Source organism: Malaya genurostris, chromosome 2 (assembly GCF_030247185.1).
Source record: "Malaya genurostris strain Urasoe2022 chromosome 2, Malgen_1.1, whole genome shotgun sequence".
NCBI lineage: Eukaryota > Metazoa > Arthropoda > Insecta > Diptera > Culicidae > Malaya > Malaya genurostris.
In genome coordinates this window covers 296,141,058-296,168,344 of record NC_080571.1, presented here as the reverse complement: position 1 = coordinate 296,168,344, position 27,287 = coordinate 296,141,058, and the positions used below count along the sequence as shown (strand labels likewise).

The 27,287-nt window shown below is 37.3% G+C and overlaps 1 protein-coding gene across 1 annotated transcript in view; it reads left to right on the top strand.

Annotated features, from left to right (window-relative positions):
- Window positions 1–27,287, top strand: part of LOC131430655 (epidermal growth factor receptor) — a 295,688-nt gene that overhangs the window by 6,984 nt on the left and 261,417 nt on the right. The gene's annotated exons all lie outside the window — the stretch shown is intronic.

The following is a 27,287-nucleotide window of genomic DNA, read 5'->3' as shown; positions in this document are numbered from 1 at the left end:
CTTGTGTTCTGTATTTGCAAAACGATTAGTCACAATATCACTCGGTCGATGAAACAGTTTGAGTAGCTACATGATTCAGAATTCAATTCACGATCGATCATGATAAAGAGGGAAGGGGACAGAAAAAAAAGAGAACGTGCTTGATAAGGACGCTTGGTGCAGTTTTTTTGTTCTATTTCCTAGTCCGGTACACTCAATCCTAGACGTCATTTGCCTAATCGATGCAGTGGGTTTCATTGCACAATTAGATAAAAAGTAATCCTATTTGTTAATCTATTTATCAGTTATCGTCGTTGCGGGATCCTCATTCTTATCTTCGTTTGCGAGTTTACATGTTTATGTTATTCCACAATCAACCGGCTTTTGTCTATTTTTGTTCATTGAAGACCAAGAAATTATCTGTCAATGAACCAAAAAAAAATCCCCATTGAGTTTGTTAGAAAAATAACGAATTTCAACTAAACAACCTGGAAGCGAGTGCATCACCTAAAATAATCCACTCAACAGCAACAACCGGACAAACTTTTTAACTTCAACACCTCGTTCGGCAGTCGTCGTCGAGTTTCGAGTTTCGCGTCGCCGAACACGCTACGGTTCGGGTGCTGTGCGGCAAATGCACAACAAACAACTCCATTGCCTTAATACAAACCAGTACATACTGCGACGAATGACGAACGACCTACGACTCCGGCGGTGTTTGGGGGCTCGGAGAGCGTTTTGATATTTGGCCAAGGTTGATGCCACCTACTCGAAAACTGGCGTTACGTACATTGCATACTAGGCCCCGGAGAGCAGCAGAAGAAAAACTCAACCACTGCTCAGGGTGGGAGTTGTGTAACGCGGCGGGCGGGGTGTGGAGGAGCGATTCGTTCCAACAACCAGCTTTAACAAGGTACGGGTTTTATATAGAAGTCAGTTCCGCGAGTCCAGAGAGTGCCGAAGCAATAAAATAAAAGGCTTTATAAATAATGTATAAAGTTCTGCTGACTCGTGTGTATTTTGTAGGATTTATGTTTCTTTTCGTTTTTTTTTCGTGTACGACTGGTTCGATGGTTTCATCCGTGGCAGTAGCGTAAATGCAGGGGAACAAAGAGTTGTCATTTTTGGATCTTACCTTCACACAAGTTGATGTGACAGCTTTTGGAGGTGATGGTGAAAATAATTAATGTTGTCAATCAGGATGAATTCCTTCAATTTAGTAGTATTCGGTTATCATTCGTTGAGTTCACTGTTAGGCCGAAAATCGTCTCTAGTTAGTATGTATTGAAATAAAGTTTTGATTTTTGGCATTTGAATAAGTAAACAAAAAAATGTATCAGACCTATACTGTTATAGATCCAATCCTAAAAATGAAAATATCGGCTCAATACTTTTTTTTCATTTATTCGTAATTCTCAAATATTTTTTGATGAAAAACATTTTCAAATTTTATTTAAGAATAATTTAGTAAAATATTTAGGTAATAAATACAAAAGAAAATAATTATATAGCAGAGGAGTTATTTTCATAATCTCGATCGTTTTGCCTTGTTCTATAGAAAAGCATTAAAATTGCTGGAAAAATCGACTTTCGAACGGAGTCTCGGAGACCCATATTGTTATGTACCATTCGAAACAATTCGTCGGGAGCCTAAAATGTCTGTGTGTATGACAAATAATGTCACTCAATTTCTTCCGAGATGGCTGAAATGATTTTCACAATCTTAGATTCAAATGAAGGGTCTTACGGTCTCATAGGCTGATATTAAATTTTACCCGGATCCGACTTCCGGTTCCGGAATAACATGTTGATATGCACCACAAAAATGGAAAAAAATCTCTCTCATTCTTTTTTATCCGACTTTCGGTTCCGGAATTTCATGGTGATATGTGCGAAATATGAGAAAACGCGCACTCTATTTTCTCATCGATTTTCACAAACTAAGATGCAAATAAACTTGAAATTCTTAAAAAAGTCTCCGAAAAATCTATCGGGTTCCAACTTCCGGTTCCGGAATTACAGCGCGATAAGTAAAAACTTTTCAATTTCACAAGTGCGAAACGGTGGGCAAATTTGTATAAAAATTACTAGTAAATTCATCTAGTTTTCAGATCCTTTAAGTTGGTGGAAATATAAACCTAATATTGGACTATTAGTCCTCGATTTCCTTTTCCGAAAGCACCGATAGAAGTGAAGAAAAGCTCCATCGACTTCGATTTCTCAGCAACGGTTGAACCGATTTACACAAATCTTGATTGAGTTCTCGTTGTCTTAAAAGATACTGTGCAATTTCACCCAGATCCGATGCCCGGTTTCAAGATTATATGGTGATGAGTGTCAATACTTGCGAACCATCATACAAAATGACGATGCTAAAAACCGGTACGCATCGGTACGTGCTGGTACGGATGAAGAAAACACCACCGCCTTTGCGAACGAAGCACTCAGCGTGCTTTGATCAATTTCGTTTAACGTGCAGCGTTGTCACATTTAAATCTATATTTTTCAGGATAAAAATCTGTAAATCTGTATCGGGAGATCGAAATTCTGTATTAATTAATAGATTGTTCTCCTGAAAGTATAGATTTAGGGGAAGATGGGGTAAAAAGTATCCCTGAGACAAACTGCACCTTTTACTTTTCTCAGAAGTTACCAATTTTTTTTCACTGAAATTTACATGAAATTGACAGTCTGACATGACAACAGACTACCATAAAATTTTGATAGTGATGGTTCAATCATATCTGGAAAAATAACCCAAAACCCATTATGTCTCTGTTATATGTAATTTTCGATGTTCGTTCAATAGTAATGTTCTAGAATGAGGGAGACGATTTTAATTATGTAACCAGTGAACATATTTGTCAATGTTTCGTTTTTCCAAAATTAGTTTTAATACAGACGATGTATTTGAAATTTTATAGAAAAATCGTCAAATTTATCGTTTCATATTTTTAGGGGCAAAATGACCCAAATTGTGTAAGGCAAAATGCTTGAGAATTTCAATGGACATATATTTCAATGGACAATTTTACAGGGTTTTGAAAAATAAGATATTTCATGCAGTGGCGTCTCTTCCTCATGTGCACCTCGTGCACTGGACAATCGGGCAAATCGATGAAATTGACTGCATCCCCAGCTGCACTCAATTACTTTTTAGATTCTCCATTTGTTCAATGAAACCTGTTTGGATGGTACCAATATAAAATAACAGATCGGCTAAAAAGTTCGTATCGTTTCTATGAGAGGGCGCCACTAGAATTAAATCCATACCATTTTCAGTTAGTACCAACTTTCAAAAGATACGTGTATAAATTTGACAGCTGTCTGATTATTAGTTTGTGAGATATTGCATTTTGAGTGAAGCTAGTGAAGAAAAAAAAGGGATTTCGTGTGTTGATGAAACACTAATTTTTTATGAAAAAAGTGCCGCCGATACCAAAAAATGGCTTGATGAGTGTTATCCAGACTCTGCACCGGGCGAAGCAACAATTCGTAAGTGATTTGCAAAATTTCGTACTGGTCATATGAGCACCGAAGACGATGAACGCAGTGGACGTCCAAAAGAGGCTGTTACCGATGAAAACGTGAAAAAATCCACAAAATGATTTTCAATGACCGTAAAGTGAAGTTGATCGAGATAGCTGACACCCTAAAGATATCAAAGGAACGTGTTGGACATATTATTCACGAATATTTGGATATGAGAAAGCTTTGTGCAAAATGGGTGCCGCGTGAGCTCACAATCGATCAAAAACAACAACGAATTGATGATTCTGAGCAGTGTTTGGAGCTGTTATATCGAAATAAAACCGATTTTTTCGTCGATATATAACAATGGACGAAACATGGCTCCATCACTTCACTCCGGAGTCCAATCGACAGTCAGCTGAGTGGACTGCACGCGATGAACCGAACCCAAAGCGTGGAAAGACTCAACAATCGGCCGGTAAGGTTATGGCGTCTGTATTTTGGGATTCGCATGGTATAATTTTCATCGACTACCTTGAAAAGGGAAAAACCATCAACAGTGACTATTATATAGCGTTGTTTCATCAAGACAATGCACCGTGTCACAAGTCGATGAAAACCATGCTGAAATTGAACGAATTGGGCTTCGAATTGCTCCCTCATCCACCGTATTCTCCAGATTTGGCTCCCAGTGACTTTTTCCTGTTCTCAGACCTCAAGAGAATGCTCGCTGGTAAAAAATATAGAAGCAATGAAGAGGTAATCGCTGAAACTGAGGCCTATTTTGAGGCAAAGGACAAATCGTACTACAAAAATGGTATCGAAAAGTTGGAAGATCGCTATAATCGCTGTATCGCCTCTGATGGCAATAATGTTGAATAATAAAAACGAATTTTGGCAAAAAAATGTGTGTTTCTATTAAACGATACGAACTTTTCAGCCGAACTGTTAATGAACAACTTTGCCAGTACGGCGCTCTGAACTCGAGTACTTTGTCTTGTGAACCGAAATTGCGTGTATTTACACACATCTCATTTACATCTAACTCGAAAATTTAAAGTATCTCCTGTCGCTGTGTTAGTGTCTTTGCCGTGTACATGAGTTACTGCATAGATTCAAAAAGAGAATAAATTACTCAATTCAGCTCTAAGATTTGATGTTCCCTGTCACGTTTGGCTCCGTGAGAACTTGTATGCACATATTCAGGAGAGGTTTCAGTAGTTTATGCTTATGGTAGTTGAAAACAAATTGCTGTCTCAGTTGCAACTTTGAAGCGGTTCAAATCACGCTGTGTGCTTCGTTCACTAAGGCGATGGTGTTTTCTTTTTTGAGACCATTTGCAGTGTTTACCATCCTTGGTATTGTCTTTCATTAAATTTGTAGCCACTTGTTAGTATTAACACAAAATCATGATAACGATTCTATTATACAAAAGTATATTTTTCGCCTTTCTTATATAGAAAGATAATGTAATCACTTGAAAAATTGACTAGTGAAAATAGGCCCGGAGGGCTAAGTGTTCTATACCATTCGGCATAGTTCATCGATCTGAGCAATGTCTGTGTGTACATGTGTGTATGTATGTATGTGTGTGAGTATGTATCAAATAATTCTCGGAGATAGATTTATGACTTCTCTTCACAGGTGGTATTTTCGATGCACACGAGTTGGAGAGTACAATTGTAAAAAATTTTACTGATTTATTTTAATTTTACGAATTGAAAATGAATCTTTTAGAGTGTGATACCGTAAATTTGATTATCGATTGACACATATTATATACCGGTCCGTCACCGATCACTGCTATAATAAGAAAAACGTTTGGCAGATAGCGAATGACATCAATGACAGTTTTTGTCCTAACCAAGAAGCTGAGTGTATTATGCATTAAATCTCAATAACAATTTAATGGACTTAGGTTTACAGCGAACTAAAATCTCCATCAAACTTCGGCCTAAAACCACAGCTGAAATTTTTACGGAAAAATTTCGAATTTTCTTTCTGGTGGAAAGTTATCGTCTCTGCCAGGAGAAGAGTCCTAGCTTTGGACTCTAGGCTCTGGACTCTGGACTCTGGACTCTGGACTCTGGACTCTGGACTCTGGACTCTGGACTCTGGACTCTGGACTCTGGACTCTGGACTCTGGACTCTGGACTCTGGACTCTGGACTCTGGACTCTGGACTCTGGACTCTGGACTCTGGACTCTGGACTCTGGACTCTGGACTCTGGACTCTGGACTCTGGACTCTGGACTCTGGAATGTGGACTGTGGAATCTAGACTCTAGACTCTACTCTGTGTTGTAAGCTTGATTTGATTTCAATCCTTTAAATGATTTTAATATTCATGTTTTGCCTAGACTTTAGAAATTCTCTACTCCACATGCAAATATTTACAAGAGCTCATTAAAATGCTTGCACACTCCGGCATTTAAGCTCAAGATTGTGATAGTTTATTTTATTCAAGAGGATTCTAGTTTTTAATATATAGAGTTGTGATTTTACCTTTTTTTATAAGTATAAAAAATAGGTATAGAATTCGCTCAAACTTTCGAAAAATTTTCCGAGGCCCGGAGGGCCGAGTGATGTATACCAATCGATTCAGCTCGACGAACTGAGCAAATGTCTGTGTGTGTGTGTGTGTGTGTGTGTGTGTGTGTGTGTGTGTGTGTGTGTGTGTGTGTGTGTGTGTGTGTGTGTATGTGTGTGTGTCCGTATGTGTGTTGTCAACTAAGAGGTCGAGATCTCAGAGATGGCTGGACCGATTTTGATCAAACTAGTCGCAAATGAAAGGTCTCCCCGTCACCCAGAACGCTATTGAATGGTTTTGAGATCGGATGTTTACTTTTTGAGTTATTCGAAGTTTTATGTCAAAATTTTCAGTTTTTTGACAGTATCTGTCACAATTGACCTTGAAAACAGAATATGTTTTCAGACTTAGATTCCGCACGATAATACCTATTCAACAAGCCATAGATTGTTAAAATCCGTCCATTTTTAACGGAGATATCGAAATTTTTGTGTAAACGACTTTTCCCCCTATTCCAGCAGTACGAGTTTTGAACGCTGTACGACAAAGAAGTGCTTGGGAGCAACGGAAAACACGATTTTTTATTCTGTTACATACAATTGTTTCTAAGTACCAAAAAGACTGTGTACAGCATCCTTTTTCATGACAATTTGCCTCGGACCGATTTTAGCACGGCTCGTTTTTGGCAACATAATCGTTCGAATATGACATATATGAACCAGATGATGGCAGATTTTTTTTTAATTATATTGTTTTAAACTACTTACAGCAATAAATGCTGGAAGAACATAACATCCACATACCATTCGAATCAGTTCGTCGAGATCAGCAAATGCGTGTGTGACAAATAATTTTACTCAATTTTCTCGGAAAATTTCTTTTCTGCAAATTCAGATTCATACGAAAATTCGTATGCTCCCAAACAAAGTTCCTGAATTATGTTTGGTTCCGACCTCTGGTTTCGGAACTACAGGATGATATGTGAAACGAAATCAAAATTGTGTAACTCATTCTTCTCGTAGATGGCTGAACCGATCTAAGATTCAAATGAAATCTAAGAATCATCTAAGATTCAAATGAAAAGTTCTAAGATTCTATAAAACATCTTGTTTTTCAGTCAAATCCAACTTCCGGTTTTGGAGATACAGGGTGATTAGTATAAAAATGTCTATTTCACATAAATTAATCAGGTTTATCGGGTTAGCAGATTTGGATAGTCGATAAAAAATATTAACTTTTTTCAGTTTTAGTGGTATTCAGTTGTCGATTCAGAAGGCACCTAAAAATTTAATTCGTGCTATGATTTCTCAAAGATGTCTTCACTGATTTTCAAATATTTTGAAACAAATGTAAACTATACAGCTATTCAGGTGAATTTATCTGACTTCGGCCATACCGATTTTAGAATTCCGGTTCCAGTATAAAATCGTTTCTCAAAGCTCAATCGTTTTCTCAAAAAAGCCTAATCAAATTTCAGAAACAAAAATTCAAATTGAATTAAACTTATATACAAAATTTATTAGTTTTATACATACATACAAAAATTAATGAATTTTATCCAATTAAGCTTAAAAGTTGTACTCAAAACTGTAATTTATTCGTCATATGGCCATACGAATCGGTTTGGGTTATGTTGGTTCCTGAATACCGGCTCTGGAAGTACCTTAAAGTACCGTAAACTCTAAAGTGAAACTTACATATCATGGCATGTTTAATCGATTATCACACTTCTAGATTTAAATTCGATTGTATTTGCAGTTTCGACATTACAGAGCAATGAGTGATTACAATCTCAAATTGTCGCTTAAAACGACGGTCATTAAAATAATGTAATGAAAACTTAAACACCGAAGAATATTCATGCAAAAAACACATGCGGATTGATAAAAAAAGGTATCATCTCACTGCTAGGTGGATTAATCACGTTTTTTTAATAGAATCTAAAACATGTAGTCGAAGCTACTTACAATTAAATTCAGTTTCAAGACCTTAAATTGTGTTGTGTAATATATTGCATAAGTAATATATTGCTATAGCATTAGCGAATCAGTTCAAATTTAACTATCACTGTAACTTGGTAGTTCAACTTGATTCACTTAAGTAGACTCAAACTTCTATATAAAGTAAGTAATAAATATAAATCTATATAAATCAGTAATCAATTTTCGATTTTGATTCAACTGCTTTAAAAAATTTGATCAAATCGAGAAACTCAGGAGCAATCGGTTGGATACATTTAACTTACGTTGAAAATAGTCTACTGAAAATTTACACACCGTGTAAATTTACGTCTGCACATAAAAAGAGCGCCCCAATTTACTCAAATCTACTATTCAAAGCATGTTAAAATGAATCATAACATTAACTTCACAGCTAATTTAGGAGAAGTTGACCTCGAAACAGCCACAAAATTTATTTTCGCATGTTAATATTCTGTCATCACCCCTGCAATTATGGCATACTTGAATTTACGTCAAGTGTAAGTTTATTTTTTTCTAAAGTGTAGAAACATCATAGTTAAAAATCAAAGATTCTTCCACCGAAATCACAAGGTGAACTATCATCTCATCGTTATAATTTTAAAGGTAGCATACACCTACAAACTGCATCCTTCGCAAAGGAAATGGTCACGCCTTTTCTCCAGCTGTTCAAAAAAAAAAAAAAAAAAACACACACACACAACATAATACTGCATCAAACCTGAAAGCAGACGAAAAAAAAAAGAAATCTCAAAACATGTGAGCAGCAAATCAAATCCCACAGGTTGCAAGACTTACCTGTTCGAAATCTACCTTACCTGTAGTGAAATCAGAAATCCGGCCAGCGCTCCTTTTTATCCGCCTTACACATGTTCCTTCGTCGTGCACACCGAAAAGGACCACGATTTTCCCGTTCTTTGTTCTCCCTTTGGTCAGAGTTTTTGCAAATCCGCTTGCGTTCGGATTGATCGTGGAATAAAACAGTCAAAGGTGCCTTCGTTCTGGCGAACGTAGTAGGCTTACATATTCATTGCATAATTAATACCTTTCCGGAGAGCTGGACTGCTGAGATCTGCGCTGTCGGCTGGTTCCGCATTCACGCCAATCACTGAGGCGATGCAATTTCACCGAACCGATGCACTTTCGTTTTACTTCTCTTCCCGCTTGTTTCCCATGGGCAGATTCCGTAGCGTGGCCCCTTCTGGCAACCGAAGCCTAAGGGATTGTTTCACAATGAAATGGATTTACTTGGACATTACCCCGACGCAAATGGGCAAATGATTATAGCTTTCAGGCGTTTTCCTGCCTCACTCGTCGTTGCTAGAACGATTCGGGGGAAAAGAAAAATCTAGATCCAACCAACTGTTCCCGAATGTGTCGAGAGCTCAAGTTCGTGTGTGGGAAGACTATCATTCGCGCTCTGGCAGATGTGGTTTAACAATCAGACTAGACATCACGCAGTTTTTGGAACGCGAGACAAAACGCGATCGCTCAGGCCAGCTAGAATTCCGAATCATTTCACGCACATTCCAACCAATCGAAGAAACTGATCAAACTCTGAGCCTTGATTTTTATTCCCGCCATTGACCATTGGGAAGAGGTGGAGCTTTTCGAAGCCTATTGGACCTAAATCGTACCAATGCTTAATGGCGTGTGCTGTTTACCTCTTTTGGTCTATTCACATTTTGTTTTCCATTTTACATCGTCCGAAATTATCTTCGGTTGTTGCTTTGCATCCGTTCTCTGGATTCTCCCTGGCTCGGTTCGGTCCAGGCGATATAATGATAGGAAAAGTTTGAGTCGTTTTCCCTTGGGATGCTGCTGCTCGGTTCTATGATAATTCTTCTTCTTAGAATGGGCAGTTTTGCAGGTGTTTGTTAATACTAACCGAAAAACCCGAACTCATATCGAGACCACCTACTGGGTAGAATTCGAAAGATCCAGAATGACTTAGTTCTCACGATTTTGATTCTAATTTGGGCACCTTGCGCTATTGTTGTTGCTGTAACTTCCACCACCAATCTGTAATCTGAATGCCGTATTCATCAACGTGTCAATCAAAAAAAATATGGTGGGAAACGATTGCGAACTGCTGGTTTATTTGGCCGATCAAATTAAACGTTAAAATTTAGCAAGAGAGCACACCTCGATGTTATGATTACCTTTGGACAGTGCGAGCACTTCAAACCATGATAAGAAAACATAGCTGACGATGCTGCTGATATCGATGTGAGCTTGTCGTATCGCATTGCACAAAGTGCCGAAGGTAAACAAATGATAAGACGTCTTCGTTACAGCACAACTTGTTATTTATCCGAGAAACGAGGACAAATTTTCTTACAGTGAGTTGAGTATTACTGCATGTATCTGCAAAAACCCGGACACCGAGAGCGTAAATAAAATTACTTCGATGAAAATCTCCTTTTTTTGTTTCGACTTATTGGAATTGCTTGGCATTTTCGACCTTCAGATGCATTCCACAAACATACATTTATTGACAGCGATATATCACTTGGATTTATTGATGATTTATGGTATGATTTTAACTTGAACCGCTGTATGCTATCCCATCATGGTTTTGATATACTGATATGATGCCAAATCAGGCCAAAACGAATGTTTTGATTTGTGAACAGCTATAGCTCTTGCGAGGATTGTTGTAAAAAAAGATTTACTATTTCCTTCACAAGTGCTAAGTGATATAACTAGTTCATGAACAATGGCTTCAGGAAAAAAATCATATGAACTCATTTTCACATTTCTTGGAATAATCGAAAACTCTTTGCTCAAATCAAAAGAAATCACTCTTCGCTCAAATCAGAAGATATAATGCGTCGGTCTGGCAAAGAAAACCACACTTTTTTCCAAATTCCAATTGTTCCAACTACGTTCCAACATTTCTACACTACTTTCATACCTACACCACTTTTTTCGAGGCAAATCTCTTCCCAGAAAAGTTATTTTTCTAATCTTTTGAACATAAAATAGTCGTTAGGGGTTAAAACTGGCAAATATGGTGGATGAAGAAACAACTCGAATTTCAATTCATGGAATTCAGCCTTCGTCACGATAAGTCTTTTTGATCAGCTGTCTGAAAACCTTGCACCCATTTTGCAAGCTATTTTTTATCATCTTCAGGTGCTTCCTGCAACTTAATACACTTCTTTTTGACGTTAAACCTCTCTGCTAGTAACCGCAAAATAGGAAATGTTTAGGAAGCTGCTTGAAATCTGCAAGCCTGAATGTAGATTTTATCACCCTTTACCCTGCAATCCAACTTTATTAGCTGTTTGCGTGAACGACCGACTTGATTTCCTTATCGCATGATTCAGAGTCAACACATTCTTGTAAATCGCTAGATTTTTAGTTCGATGCGTGATCCGCTTATAACAGTTTTCGCCGTTTTTGCTGGCTGTCGATCTCCGAATACCTTCATTACTTTAGTAACAGTTAATTTGGCAAAATTATCCAATTTCGACAATTTTGCGAGCGAGTAGTATGGATTTTTGCAGAGCAAAAGCAAAATTTTGACGGGTCGCTACGTTTGCTTCGTTGCCATTGTCCCAACCGAGAAGTAATTATCAAAGTCAAACAGTAGGTACGATGCTTGTTGAGGTCGAATGCGTACTCAACAAATGTGTCCTCTAATTTCAATACAGTCAGCTTGCAATTGAGAAGCGATCAATTTAATTAGGTCAAAAATATTTAGCTTCACATGCAAACGTTTGAAGCTTAAGCGCAATGTGAGATTGACCTTCGGGAATACTGCACTCATTTAGCAGTTCTTCCGAAAAATCGCTTTATTATTACTGGGTAGGAGAACTTAACATTTTGACGAAGGACTACGTCTTTCTTTACTATGCTCACCTGGATTTATTTTCAAAATTTCACAACACGAAAGTGTAGCGACATTTTATTTGTAATTAACTTTTCCCTGTTTGAGCATTTTCTCTAATTCTTTTACGAAACGAATGAAAGAAAGTGTAAGATTGTTGTTAAGGGGCGGGTAGGGTCTAACACTTTTGAAAAATCATTTATTATTTTCTTTATATTGTCTTATAGTGAAACATTTCAAGAATATTCTGTGAAATTTTCAAGCCTATTGGAACGAAACTCTGGCAGATATGAACCTTTATCTTTAGCTATCTCATTCTGCGGAGAAGCAAGAGCTCGTCGCACAGGCCCAAGATTTCTACTTCGATTGACTTCAAAACTTGACAAAACATTCTTGAAATGATTTTTTGTTAATTGTAGACCCTATAGGCTCACTGGAGTAATCAATTGTTACAATTAAATTTATAGACAAAAAACTTTAAACGCATTTTGCTCGAAAGCAGGTTTTGAAAGTCCGTGTTCATCGTCATTCAAAAACTATTGCACCATTTTTTTTTCAAATTTTGCACACACTTTCTACATATAAAAAACCAGACCCCAACGTTTTCCTTTTCGTTGTTTGTTACTTTGGGAAGGTTTAACAGCTACAAAATGGCGATTTTTTTCGTGAAAAATCGTAGATTTCACTTTAAACAACCACCAAAAATTAAAAAAAATCAAACAGAAACGTTGGAGTCTAGAAAAACTTCTTTTCTAACTATGCTGCGTTCATTTGTTCACTTCTTATTAGTCTGCGCTGAGATACAGTGGACACCGCAAATCATGATTTTTAAGAAGTGTCCTCAAGAATATCTCTTCACCGACTTTTTTCTCAATATTTTTTTATGAAAAATTTATAAAATGTTGTTCGAATGATGCTTTTTATCATGCAAAACATTTGAATTTATTTTGTGGAACGATAGTTCTGGAAAAAATTCGCATAGACCCTAAAGCGCAGCCCCCCCCCCTAATTATCACGTTTATTACGAAAACATTGTTTTACCTTTTTTTATATATATAAAAAATAGGTATAGAATTCGCTCGAACTTTCGAAAAATTTTCCAAGGCCCGGAGGGCCGAATGTCATATACCAATCGATTCAGCTCGACGAACTGAGCAAATGTCCGTGTGTGAGTGTGTGTATGTGTGTTGTCAACTAAGAGGTCGAGATCTCAGAGATGGCTGGATCGATTTTGATCAAACTAGTCGCAAATGAAAGGTCTCCCCGTCACCCAGAACGCTATTGAATGGTTTTGAGATCGGATGTTTACTTTTTGAGTTATACGAAGTTTTATGTCAAAATTTTCAGTTTTTTGACAGTATCTGTCACATTTGACCTTGAAAACAGAATATGTTTCCAGACTTAGATTTCGCTCGGTAATACCTATCCAACAAGCCATAGATTGTTAAAATCCGTCCATTTTTAACGGAGATATCGATATTTTTGTGTAAGCCTTATTCCAGTAGAAGGAATTATGAAAAAGCAATGCTTGGGAGCAACATGAAACACGATTTTTTATACTGTTACATATAATTGTTTCTAAGTACCAAAAAGACTGTGTACAGCATCCTTTTTTATGACAATTTGCCTCGGACCAATTTTAGCACGGTTCATTTTTGGCAACATAATCTTTCGAATATGGCATATGTAAACCAGATGATACCAGCATTATCGAGTTGGAAGTAATTCCATAATTATATTGATTTAAACTATTTACTGCAATAAATGCTGGAAGAACATGACTTCCATATACCATACGACTCAGTTCGTCGAGATCAGCAAATGCGTGTGTGACAAATAATTTCACTCAATTTTCTCGGAGATGGTTAAACCGTTTTCTACAAACTCAGATTCATATGAAAAGTCGTACACTCCCAAACAAGGTTCCTGAATTACGTTTGGATCCGACTTCTGATTGCGGAACCACAGGATGATATGTGCAACGAAATTAAAATAATGCAATTAATTTTTCTCGTAGATGGCTGAACCGATCTAAGATTCAAATGAAATCTAAGAATCATCTATGATTCAAATGAGACGTCTTAAAATCTTATAAAACCTCTTACTTTTTAGTCAGATCCGACTTCTGGTTTAGAAAATGCAGGGTGATTAGTATAAAAATGTCCATTTCACATAAATTAATCAGGTTTATCGGGTTTGCAGATTTGGATAGTCGATTACCAAATAAATTTATTTCAGTTTGAGCGGTATTCGTTTTTGGATTCGGAATGTACCCCCAAATTTTAATTCGCACTACAATTTCTCAAAGATGTCTACAAACTCCTCAGGTGAATTTAACAGATTTCGGCTACACCGATTTTAGAATTCCGGTTCCAGTATCGAATCGATTCTCAAAGCTCAATCATTTTCTCAAAAAAGACCAAATCGAACTTCAAAAACAAATATTACAGGACTTAAGGTCCCATACAAAATTGGTGAATTTTATCCGATTCTGGAATTACAGATGATGAGTTTATAAATTTCATGTAAATTGTTTGGCGTAATAATTTATGGCCATTCGAATCATTTTGGGCTATGCTAATTCCTGAATACCGGCTCTGGAAGTACCATAAATAATGACGAAAAACTCTAAAGTGGAACTTACTTTGACATCTCATGGAATGTTCAATCGATTGTCACACGCTAAGATTGAAATTCGATATGTTTTACAGTTTCGGTATTACAGGGTAATGAGTGATTAAAATCTCAATTTGCCGTTTAAAACGACGATAATTAAAATAATGTCATGAGAACTAAACCACCTAAGAATATCCATGCAAAAACACATGCGTATTGATAAAAAAAGGTATCATCTCACTACTAGGTGGATTAATCACGTTTTTTATAGTGAAAAGATAGGTCCGAACACGAAACATTAAAATCAACCGACCTTGTTGCACTGAAGCTAGTCTATGATAATCCATGATCGAGTGCGCAGGCTTGGAACTACACTCGGCATTATTCAACTGGTGCTTCAGTCAATGACGAATATGAGGTTCCGTTTCTTAAACCTAAACGCAGAGAAAACAACAGCTAGTTCTTCTGTGAGCATATAAAAGCACTTTTGCAGTGTGAGTTTCACATCAAACAAGAGCGATTGCGTCATTCAGCTACTGGTCGCTTTCATCATAGAAAAAAACACGAAAAGTGGACAATGATGGGGAACATTTTACAATGTCAGCCAATCTAAATGTTATTTAAGGAACTATTAAGATTACTCCCTTGCAAATCGAAGGTAAAAATCAACAGTTTAGTGCATTCAGTTCGCTTTCACATCTCATCCAAGTCAATCAATAAAACAAAACCACTTACGTTCGGGACGGAAGAAACCAAGTACAATATTGTGTAGTGAACAATAGAACGATCTCGAAATGAGTGAACCAACCGAACTCCCACGAACAACCAAACCGCCGGTACGAAAGAATACAATTATTATTGACTTCAGGCAGTGTAAAATTCGACCTTCGATACGAGAACTTGAAGGTTTGCTAAAAGAGCAAATGCATTTACTTCAATGCAATAAAACAAATAATGTTGTTTACATCCAGTTTTATAAAGAGTTGGATGTGATTTAATTCGCAAAAGACAATAACAATGTGCACTATGTGGAGCACGAAAACATTAAGTACAACATTCCAGTATATATGGAAGATAGTGCTATAGAAGTGCGTGTGCATGATCTTCTCTCAAGCGTCATCGATACTTATATTCGCAAAACTATGTCCCAATATGGAGAAATTGTCTCTATCGAAAAATAAAAGTGCAAGAACTTTTTCCTCGGTATTCTAAATGGCGTACGTTTGTTACGCATGCGCTTGACGAGGCCTATACCTTCTTATGTGACTTTCGGTCAGGATACAAGTATCCTGTGCAAATCACTTGTTACCTATGACAATCAGATGGCCACATGTCAATATTTCCGAAAAGCTGTTCACTGCGGTAAGCCATGTGATAAACTGGACAAGGAGACAATTACACCAAAGAACAATGGTGCTTCCTTCACACCAACCCCAAGCAACCCCAGTACACCTGTGACCGCTACCAACAACAATGAAGCAGCCCCTTCAACGAAACCATCAGTATCCCCTGTAGAACAAAGTACACCAGCTGCAGTTAACAGCTTACCCTCCAACCAACCAGTAACTGAAACCAATATACAACAAGGCGCATCTACAACAACTAGCAACGAACTCAAGACGGAAATCAAGCGCCCCTCAATCCTCGAAGAAGGGAAATGGAAACTTCCTCCCCCTAGCAAAAGGGTGACAACGGGATCCAACACTAAGTAAAATTTTTTATTTAAAAAATCGGCTCAATCGGCCACGTAAAGCTTGTACGCAAATAGGTTTGTGCACTTTTCACTGTACGAAATTCGCACCAAACAAGCGCAAATAAAACTAGCATTTGGCTGCATTCGAGAAAAATGTTCCGAACAGTGTTTAATATCGTAAAGAATTCCACAATTCCCTTCTAAAAGACGGAAGTGAATCCCGTACAGCATTTTAATAATTTCTTTCACTTTCACTCAAATATTGAGATGTATGAAATATTGAAAAATACTTTTTTATTTATGACTTCTGGTCAGTCAGTAATTTTTACTTTTTTTCTGTTTTTAACGATATCAAACTAACTAGAGATTATAAGAAGAGAAAGAATATGAAATTATAGAGCCATAGTACTCAAGGAAGAGCAAGAATGTGAAGAATAAAGTGCGGAAAAGTGAGGCGTGACAAGGGTAAGTAGAAGGCTTCTCGTATCTAAACTTTTACCTTCTACCAGAGGAGTCGAACTTAGGCATCTTAGCGATACGAGTCATCCGAATCTCTGATATGTCAGAAATTAAAGGCAAAGGTCGTTTGCCATTTACTATCCGAACCGGCAAAAGTAAAGTTACGAGAAGTTGTCACATTCTGCCCACGACGGTTTCTCACACAATGTGTTTCATTGTGATGATATTTTCTCATCTCTATATAGTTAGTTATAACACCGGAATGGAAGATTTGTCCGAAACCGGCACTTTTCAGCACTACATAATTTTTTTTGTAAATTTATAGACTCTATCCGGTGCATTCTTCACCATACTACTTATGTCTTAATTTCATCCCAAATAGACTGATTGATCTCAAATGTTTTTATTTTTTCTCTCACACACGAAGTAAAACCAAAACTATAGATGTTTCGAAAAGTTGCTTTTGGGTGAGAACTCATTTTCCTAGGTATGTCACTGTCCCTACCAATCGAATCTCCCATTGGTTCTTCGACTGGGGAATGATATGAGATTGCCTGATTGAGTCTCTATTTTTCCGTCTATTTTTCTTATCCACTATTTGCTCGATAAGAATTTAAATCAACATACTTTTTCTTCACAATCCTAGCAGGTTAAAATATGAGTTTTAAAATCTTTATCGTTTAAAAATCTTATCAAGCAAGCATTGGATACGGAAAATAGAAGACAATACATACTCAATCAGGCAATCCCACATCACTCCCCGCTCGAAGAATCAAAGGGAGATTCGATCGGTAGAGACAGTTCTCTCTATGTTACATTTTAAACTCAAGTTAGCTGTAAAATTGCTAAATCGATTGACATAGGATTTTTGCCTTTATCATATAGAAAGGTTATTCAATCACTGTGAAAACCGACTTTTGAATCGAGGACCGGAGGACCGAGTGTCATATGTCATCCAACTCAAAAAAAGTACTCAAAATGTATGCGTGTGTGTGTGTGTGTGTGTGTGTGTGTGTGTGTGTGTGTGTGTGTGTGTGTGTGTGTGTGTGTGTGTGTGTGTGTGTGTGTGTGTGTGTGTGTGTGTGTGTGTGTGTATGTGTGTGTGTATGTGTATGTATGTATGTAACATTTTTTTGCACTCACTTTTCTCGGAGATGGCTGAACCATGAACTTAGATTTAAATGAATGGTCTTGTAACACAAAGTTCCTGAATTTTATTCGAATCCGACTTCCGGTTCCGGAATTACAGGGTGATATGTGCAAAAAAAAAAAATAAGTGCACTTACTTTTCACAGAGACGACGTAACCGATTCTTACAAACTTAGATTTAAATGAAAGGTACAATTGTCCTTTACAAAGTTCCTGAGTTTTATTTTGATCCGACTTCCGATTTCGGAGTTACAGTGTCTTTTCTTACAGGAGTTACAGTGTCTTAAAATTTTGTTTCTTATTACTTCCTCACTTTTCTCAGAGATGACGTGATCGATTTCTACAAACTTAGATTCAAATAAAAGGTTTCATGGTCTCATACAAAACTTCCAAATTTCATTCGGTGTGAAAAATTGGATACCGTCACGTGAAACGGCGAACCAAATTCGTAAAAAAAATCTAAACTGGTCTCGAAACTATTTAATCGGTAGCCATTGTCAATAGACAACCAAACAACCCGATTCCGGCTATGCTGGTTCTCGGTTTCTGACTCCGGAAGCACCGGAAATAAAAAGTAAAATTATTTCTAAACTTGTTTTTTTTTTGTAATAAAATTTTTATTCTGGCCTTTTTGCGTAAAAGCTTTACGTGGCCGATTTGCTTTCATTTTTGTTACTTAATTTTTTTTTTGCTATTGGATCTCGTTGTCACCCTTTTTCTAGGGGGAGATGAGTTTCCATTTCCATCCAACGAGGATCGGGGGTCACTTCGTCCGCGGCTTATCTCATCATCCATTGCTTCATCGTCGGTGTTGTGTGTGATTTCCGTTTTCTTTTCGTTGTCCTTGTTGATCGTTGAGAGTTGCTGTAGATGCGCCTTGTTGTGCATTGGTTGCAGTTACTGGTTGGTTGGAGGATAAGTTGTTAACTGCAGATGGTGTAGTTTGTTCTATAGGGGATACTGATGGTTTCGTTGAAGGGGATGCTTCATTTTTGTTGGTGGCTGTCACAGATGTATTGGGATTGCTTGGGGTTGGTGTGAAGGAAGCACCGTTGTCCTTTGGTGTAGTTGTCTCCTTGTCCAGTTTATCACTTGGCTTACCGTAGTGAACAGCTGTTTGGCAATATTGGAATGTGGCCATCTGATTGTCATAGGTAACAAGTGATTTGCACGGAATTCTTGTATCTTGACCGAAAATCACATAAGAAGATATAGGCCTCTTCAAGTGTATGCGTAATAAACGTACGCCATTAAGAATACCGGGGCAAAAATTCTTCCACTTTTCTTTTTCGATAGAGAGAATCTCTCCGTATTGAGACATAGTTTTGCGAATATAAGAATCGGTGACGCGTGAGGGAAGATCATGTACACGCACTTCTATAGCACTATCTTCCATATATACTGGAATGTTGTACTTAATGTTTTCGTGCTCCACATAGTGCACATTGTTATTGTCTTTTGCGAATTGAATTGCATCCAACTCTTTATAAAACTGGATGTAAACAACATTAACTTATTACATTGAAGTAAATGCACACGTTTAATGCCAAGATGCATTTGCTCCTTAAGCAAACCTTCAAGTTGTCGTATCGAAGGTCGAATTTTGCACTGCCTGAAGTCAACAACAATTGTATCCTTTTGTGTCGGCGGTAGCTTTTGTTCGTTATCTTCACTCATGTCGAGGTCGTTCTATTGTTCGCTACACAATACTGTACTTGGATTCTTCCGTCCCGAACGTAAACGGTTTTGTTATATCGACTGACTTGGATGAGATGTGAAAGCGAACTGATTTCTAAACTTGTCTCAAAACTATTCCAATCGGTAGTCATAGACAGTAGACGGCCAAACAATAATTTGGCTTCCCTTGTTCTTGGGTTTTTGATGAATAACCGAAGATTGTAGCCATAGACTCAACAATGGATCCCAGTCACTTTTCTCGATCCAACTTCGATTATACCGGTTTCGGAAGTACCTCTTTTCGTTTCCTCAGAGATGGCCTAACTGACCTGAGTACTGTTTCACTCTGTAGGTTATTCTAGTTTATGGACAAACCTTTTTGTTTGTAAGAATAAAAGAAAATTATTTTGAAGAATACCACACATTTATATAGGGTAAGGGCTCCCTATTTCATCTCATTTGTAAGGACGTCGCCTTCAAACCCCGATTTAGCCACTAAAATCACTGTAACTATTTCATATTACTGCTTCATTCGCCTTGCTCCACGTTGAGAATTGATTCACATTTCTTGAAAATTCAACTAATATTTATAAAACAGCTAAAACACTTATGATGTTTTCACTACTCTGCTCCTAATTTCATCTCAATGGATTTTTATCCATCCTATCGTTGATCTTTTATTCATCCTATAAATTAGCAATGGCGACAGCAATCAAAATAAAATATTCCACTATTACACTCTCACCCGCATACGCATGGCTGCCAGATAGCTGACTAAACGCTGCCAGCTGGAAAAATATGGCTGGGCAGACATTCTGGTGACCGACTGCCTCACCGCTGCCAGATATACAACTCAAACGATACAACCGTACCCACCAGGATTTTTCCACATTATTATTATTAGTAAAAAATTTACACGTTGAATTATCTAATTAATGGGGCAATGGCTTACGGAGATCTAAAGAACTATCTTTTAACATCATTTTATTAGTAAAAACAGATAGAACAGATGTAGACTTGCTATGCAAAGTAATACATATTTTCTATGAAAATATCTGGCATCTCTGTGCACAGCCGATGAAACACACACACACTTCACAGCGTTATGTTGGCGTATAGCGGAATGAAACCAGTGCTACTAGATTTGCCACAATGATTATTTCATTAGTTTTTAACACGTTCCTTCTGGTAATATTCGAAGCTGAAACAGTTTTATTGAAATATTAATATCAATAATATAATGAAACTAATGTCATGGATACCAAAAACATTCTTTTTGATGATAATTTGAAGAAGATAAACAATTTTTGTTTTGTAACATTATGAGATAATTTGGCAACTTTGCGAAACCAAATGAGATGAAAACAAAGCGCAATCAAGTGAACGAAGTGAAAAACTTTCATCTCATATTTTTGAAGACTTTTATTGCTTGTCGGGTAATTTTTGAAGTTTTTAATCGTTAACTAAACAAGTGGCAAGTGAACATAACTAATTATGAAGGCATCCAGCATTCAATGGTAGTGTAATTGTGCGAAATAGTGTTCATGTTTTGAGACGAATCGATTAGTAGATATTCAGAAACATGACGAACTGTAAATCTTGAGACGAAAATGTGTCCTAAATTGAAAAGTGAGTTTATTTTATATGAAAAAAAAAACGATCACCGAAGAATTTAAAACCATTTCTTTCAATAGGAAAGTGTGACAATAGCTTTTCAAATCATTTTAAAACATTTCACAGTTTGCTTCCGGTAGGTTGTAAAATATTATTCATGTTCAAAGTTATGAGGTGAAGGGATGAGATGGAAATAGGAGCTCAGATGAAATAGGTTGCCCTATAAGAATATGTGAGATATGAGAAAGGCATTATTACACCACTAGGTAGATTATAACAGGTTTTTATTGTTTTTTTTTTGAATTTTTTATTGTTTTTTTTTTTGGTGGGCAGTTTAAAGAATCAAGAGTCTCTCGTCACAAAGCAATAAATTTATATTGAGTGCAAAATTCAGCCCAGTTTGAATGCTAGCTACCGAAGAAAACAAATCCTAGAGTCATACTACCGAAATCAGTCCGATCCGCCCCACGGCCACCCTTCATCATTGGCCGGTTACAGTTAAACTGATTCTTCGCTTTGTCTTCAATTGTCCGGATCATATAGTCAACAACCTGAACGAACCCTCTGTGGAATTATGTAGGGCATGCTGATCAGCCACAGTACAGTGAAATGGCAGCAAAAAAAAGTACAACAAAACACAAAACCAACCTGTTGCACTTCCTTCCGTAGTGTCCGGCAGGTCGTGTCTCCGTTGTTCGCCGCATAATTCTAACCGGTCGCACATTGTTGCATTCTGTGTGCCGGTGACCGGTAGAGAGTTTCGTTTCGTTTCGTGGGTGGGTGGATTTCAAGCAAACAGCTTGCAGATGACCCCTTCAGCCCCGGTCCGGTAGCCTCTCGTCGTAACCCGGGACGACCTGCATGTTGGCGTCGTATTGTGTTTTTTTTTTGTTTGGAACCAAATGATTCCTCTTAAAACAGCGCACCCGGACAGACTAGACTGACTGATTGCCGTGTGGAATTGCGGTTTCGAGTTTCTTCCACGGCGGATGGGCAGCCTTGAACTGAAAACCGACTGAAAACACTGAGGCTGATGGCCGTTTGATACGGCTGTCTGTCCGATTTGTATTCGGTGTATTCTCCAACCGTCAAAGCGATTGCGAATCTAGTTAGCATTGGCGAACAGCGCCGTCCAGTTCATAAGGTATGCTGGGTGCAGTAGTAAATTTTTTTGATGGTTTGATTTATGACCGCAGTTAACTGTCCCGACGTGGAAGAATTATGGGGCAGTTTCACACGAATCGCGATAGGAATTCCTAATTCGGGTCCCGAGCCGATGAGTCCCGAGCTAATTGTGATTCATTTATTTGGAGTAATTGCATCTGGAACGATGTGTTAGAATTGCATGCGTTTAAATTTGAAATTTAAAATTTACGACCGTTCACTGCCCGGGAAGAGTATCGTTCAATTCCCTTTTCGACCAACAAGAAACAAATTCTACTTCACTCTGATTTCATCCAACCGTACACTCATTCGTTTGTTCCGGATAATTACACTCTTCGACGGCCGACATGTACTAAAGGCGAAGTGATGCTTGAATGGTTTTTTTTCCAATACGGAGTAGTGATCAAAGAGCTTTGTCATCGTACAAACCCAGCTGTTTGTTGCCATTACCCGTTAGAGCTCTGGGGTCCAGATTAGGCTTCCAGTTAGTTTTCCGATTTTCTTGATATTTTGACATCTAACCTAGGGGTTATGCCTCACACAACCGTGGGGTCGCATCACTTTCGACGCATTTGCATTTCGACGGTCACTTTCGGCACCCACTGATTGAAGAAGATCTTGCGGCGGTGTTCAAAACGAGCCATCAATTGTAGAAATTAATTATGGTATTGTGGACGCGCGTGAAGAAGCAGCAGCAATAATTTCCATGCAGCTTTAATTAGAGAGAGCCGGTGCCGTAAATCGATGGCGGGGAGGAGAGGGTACATTTAATTCGTCCAAATTTTCCAATTTCGGAAGAGGCCTAAGAAAGCTACCACATTTGCGATTTATTTTCCGTCTCGATTCCGAATAACCCGGGAGCGTGGGTTGTTGGTTGAAAACCGGTGATTACGGTGATGAAGAGGTCCCAGCCTTTCGGATGAACCTGGTGTTGGTGGGAGACTGTTAGGTCAAGCCACAGCGCAGAGGAAAAATAACACGAGTAAAAGGAGAGATGATGTGCCATGTATGGGGACACCTATTAATCGCCCGTAGGGAATAACTAATGGCTAGCCGTTCGGCAGAATTAATGGATTCCGGGCTTGAGGGCAATGATTTTGCGTGGTCGTTGGTAACACTTCAAGGTTCCGTTACGTAAAGTGTTTCTCGTTGTAGGGTATTTGCTGCTGATTATATCGCCATCTCTTTTTGACTTGAGCCATACCGTTTTTCACCATTTTCAAACTTTGTCGTCGAGCATATGATAGGAGCTACTACCCTCGTTAAGATAATCATCGAATTGTATGATCAATAATGCAGAACTCTTACTGTCATTTCATGACGATTAATTGGAATTTTAGGGTGCATTATAATGAAAAATGGATGTTATTATTGTCCGTTTACCCAAATATATTGAGCATCGCAAACCAATAGGGTTTATGTTTATCGTAAGGGTAATTACGTCTCCAGCCGAGAGTTGGACTAAATTTCCTAGTTGAGAAATAATTTAGTAATAAATGATATGAGAGCAAGTTTAAGTTGAGCACATACTTGTGAACTAAGGTCATCTGAGAGCTTTATGAAAAAAAAGAAATCCTGCAAGGTTCTTATGCGATAATCTAATGCGATCTCTGCTGTTCGGGTTATTTTTTCCAATGTCTCTAAGACAATCTTTGTGTATGTTTTTAAATGGTAGTTTAGTTTATCAGTATCAGTAGTTTAGTTGATATCCGTATTAATACGTAATTTGATGTTTCGGAAATTTTTACTGCGTTAAAAAATAATGAATTTTTCAGGTGACATAATTGTACAAACGATACAATTCATAACTTCTTAACTTTTTGAATGACGCAATATTCCACTCGTACAAAATTTTACAGGCTCCGAATGTAATTTACATTCAGCTACCAAGTGCCGCTGTATCGATTTATATGGCTTCTGTGGTTCAGTCGATTAACTGACGTAATTTTTTTTTTATATCATTTATTTTACCCCGGCTTTAACCATTTTGGTCATTGACCGGGGACATGTTTTGTGTTCTAATGTTTCTCAGTTCAAGCCGCGCTGTTTCATCGATTTTAATTCATTCGATTTCAAGCCATGTTATTTTCAAATCACACAGTTTCACATGTTCTTGAATATAAATTTTTGTGAAATACGACGCTTCATTTATGTGCATCTTATAAGATGTAAAATCACAAGTTTTCTTCGAACTGTGTACATTTAATTACATCCGAATACATTACAATATTTTTATACATTACAATATTTATATGCTCTCAGTATTGGAGACGAGATGACCTGCGTACCTTGTGAAGAAGACATAAAAACTGCTTGAATAAATACTGCTTGAGACGAATTTCTCGTCAAATCGTATTAGTAGTTGAAAACATTCTCTCAGATTTAAATGTAACTTTCGGGACATGAAGACTTTGTAACAAAAAGCCACTTTGCATACTTTGTTATTCCAAAATTGATCTCAACTGTCTGTTGGAAAAAGTTAAACTTTTTAAACTTTTTTTTTGGAAAAGGGATAATTTAAACAAATAGTTGTTGTGGAAAAATGACAAATCTTACAAAACAGCGTCACACCGGTGATTTTCATAAAATCAATCGAATTATAGAATAAAAATACTGAACAAATCCTTATCGAGTCCTACACTGAAAAAATTGGCTTTACAAATTGTAAACTCCATTTTGATAAAGTTTTTCCAAAACTGATCTCGACTGTCTTTTGAAATAGGCTAGACTTCTTTTTACCGATTTTCAACAAAAAAACTATGGTTGAACTATGACAAATCTCTCAATTTGTGGTGTTAGTGATATTCACGAATAAGTTAAAAGAGTTTGGCACTTTTCAAAAAACAGGCTAGATCAATTTTGGAAAAACAAAGCATGCAAAGTGGCTTTTTGTGACAAAGCGTACATGTCCAGAAAGTTCATTAAACTCTGCCAACATTTATTCGATTTGTTGCGAAATTCATATTGAGTCTTTTGCAGTGGGACGGAAAAAAGGAATGACCAAGAAAATCCGTTCAAAACAGATTCAACAAAAATCGTATGGGAAATAGTGAGATACACCTCATTTTTGCAGAATATTTATACTCAGGCGCATACCTAGAACAAAAATTTAGAACACTAGAAAAAAAATTAGGACACTTTTTAGAAATTAAAAAAGGCGGGTGGGTAATGTCAGATCATAACTGGATGTCGTGAATACGAAAACAACTGACATGTTTCTTAACACTTCCGAATATCAATTAGTTGATCAATTGTATGAATTACGCAAGCATTCCCATTTTTCACATTTTTCGCAAAAACAAAGAAGGCTTCACTTGATCTCGATTACTGTGAATTTCACACAGTGAAAAGTGCACAAATCTAATCAAACTGTTCTAGATTTGCACTAAACTCAGTTATTTACCTTCGATTTGCGAAGAAGAAATCCTAATAGTTCTTTAGAAAACTTTTACAGCCATTAGAACGGCTGATTTTGTGTGATGCTCTACCCCGTTGTCCCCTTTTCGTTGTTTTTCCACCCACTCAAACGACTGGCAGCTGCGACGTAATCGCTCCTGTCGGAAGCGAAAATAGCTTTGCAAACGACACAAAATACATCTGCTCGCAGTAGCGATAGAATCCAAACTGATCCAATTTTTGTTAAAAGGTTTCTTTTTTCGTGATTTCGTTTGTAGCTTTTTCACTAATGGGTGGTCCTAACGACTATAAAAATAGCAAAATATAGATTTTTTTTGTCGATTTTTTCATTTTGGATTTGCACAATTCATTGAAAGAAACTATCAGGATGCTGTACAGGATTCATTCCTGCCTTTCAGAAGGACCAAATTATGGAACTCACTACGATATTAAGCACTGTTTGAAACATTTTTCTTGAACGATTTGTTGTACAGCAGCAGATCTCTTGGTCTCTTCCTCAGAACGCGTTCTGATTGGCTGGTGTTGACATGGATCAAATGAGACAGGTTTTTCAATGGTGTACTATTGAAATACTTCAATGCTGTTGCTATACACGTTTGAGTTGAAAAATTTCGGTTCTATTGGTAGTTAGATTATATAAATCCTCTCACAGATCACTGAGCTATGAGCTTTAAAAATACGAGCAAGACAAACGCGCCTTATGAATTATCCTCTTTGGTACTCGTTTATATCAAACATTCCAGAAAAGTTAATTTTGAATTACTTGAGATTATGTCACACAACTGAAAGTTTTATCATAAAATTGTGATCATATTTCCGATGGCATGTAGCAAAAATTATGTTGATTCGTTAGACACAACAAGAGATATTGACGATCAAAAACTTATCACTCTCTCAGAGGATAAATTTGAAAAGGCGCCTCATAGTAAAGTAAGTCATATTCACGACAAAAAAAATCTCCATTAAAGCTGAGTTTTTGCCCAAGTCGTCTTCAAGCGCGTTTATAAAGTCAATCTATGGATCGAAATAATGGCATGTTATTTAGGCTCTCCGGTTTAACCACATGGTTGGTCTAACCCCTGTCTCCCCTAATAATTTCTTGAGTTTCTTAAGTTCTTAACCACTAAACCTCTCTTGTATACGCGCCTGTCTCTACTAATAAATAAGAATTATGATTCGCATGACCTGAAAAAAGTGTCTTTCACAGATTTTGGAAAAAGGTGAAGAGCTGTTGGACACCGCTTAATTTGAATCAAAATTTGAGGGTTTGTAGTGAAGTCAAAGTCCATTGGAAATTAAAACTTTTTTTTCATTTTGAGGTAATTAATGAATTTCGGTTTCAATTTCTAAATGGAATTTTTGAGCGTTCGAACTTGGTCGAAAAAAACTACAAGGATCAGACCCATGGGGTTGTTCGAGCCATTGATGTGGAACAAGGCAACCAAAATTTTTAATGATATACAATCAAACAGTTCATTAAATCGTCACACTTTTGAATCCGCAATTGCACGAAAGTCTGCTTAGATTGATCTTGATTAGGAACTAACACTGATCTTGATTTGTATTTGTTTTATAGCCGACGAAATTACACCAATATCCCAAATGTATGCAATTATATCTTTGTACATACTCGCAATACGGATTTCGATATTTAAGCTTCTCTTCACCAAGCTTGTGTTCAAGTGTTGTTTTCATCGAATGACCAA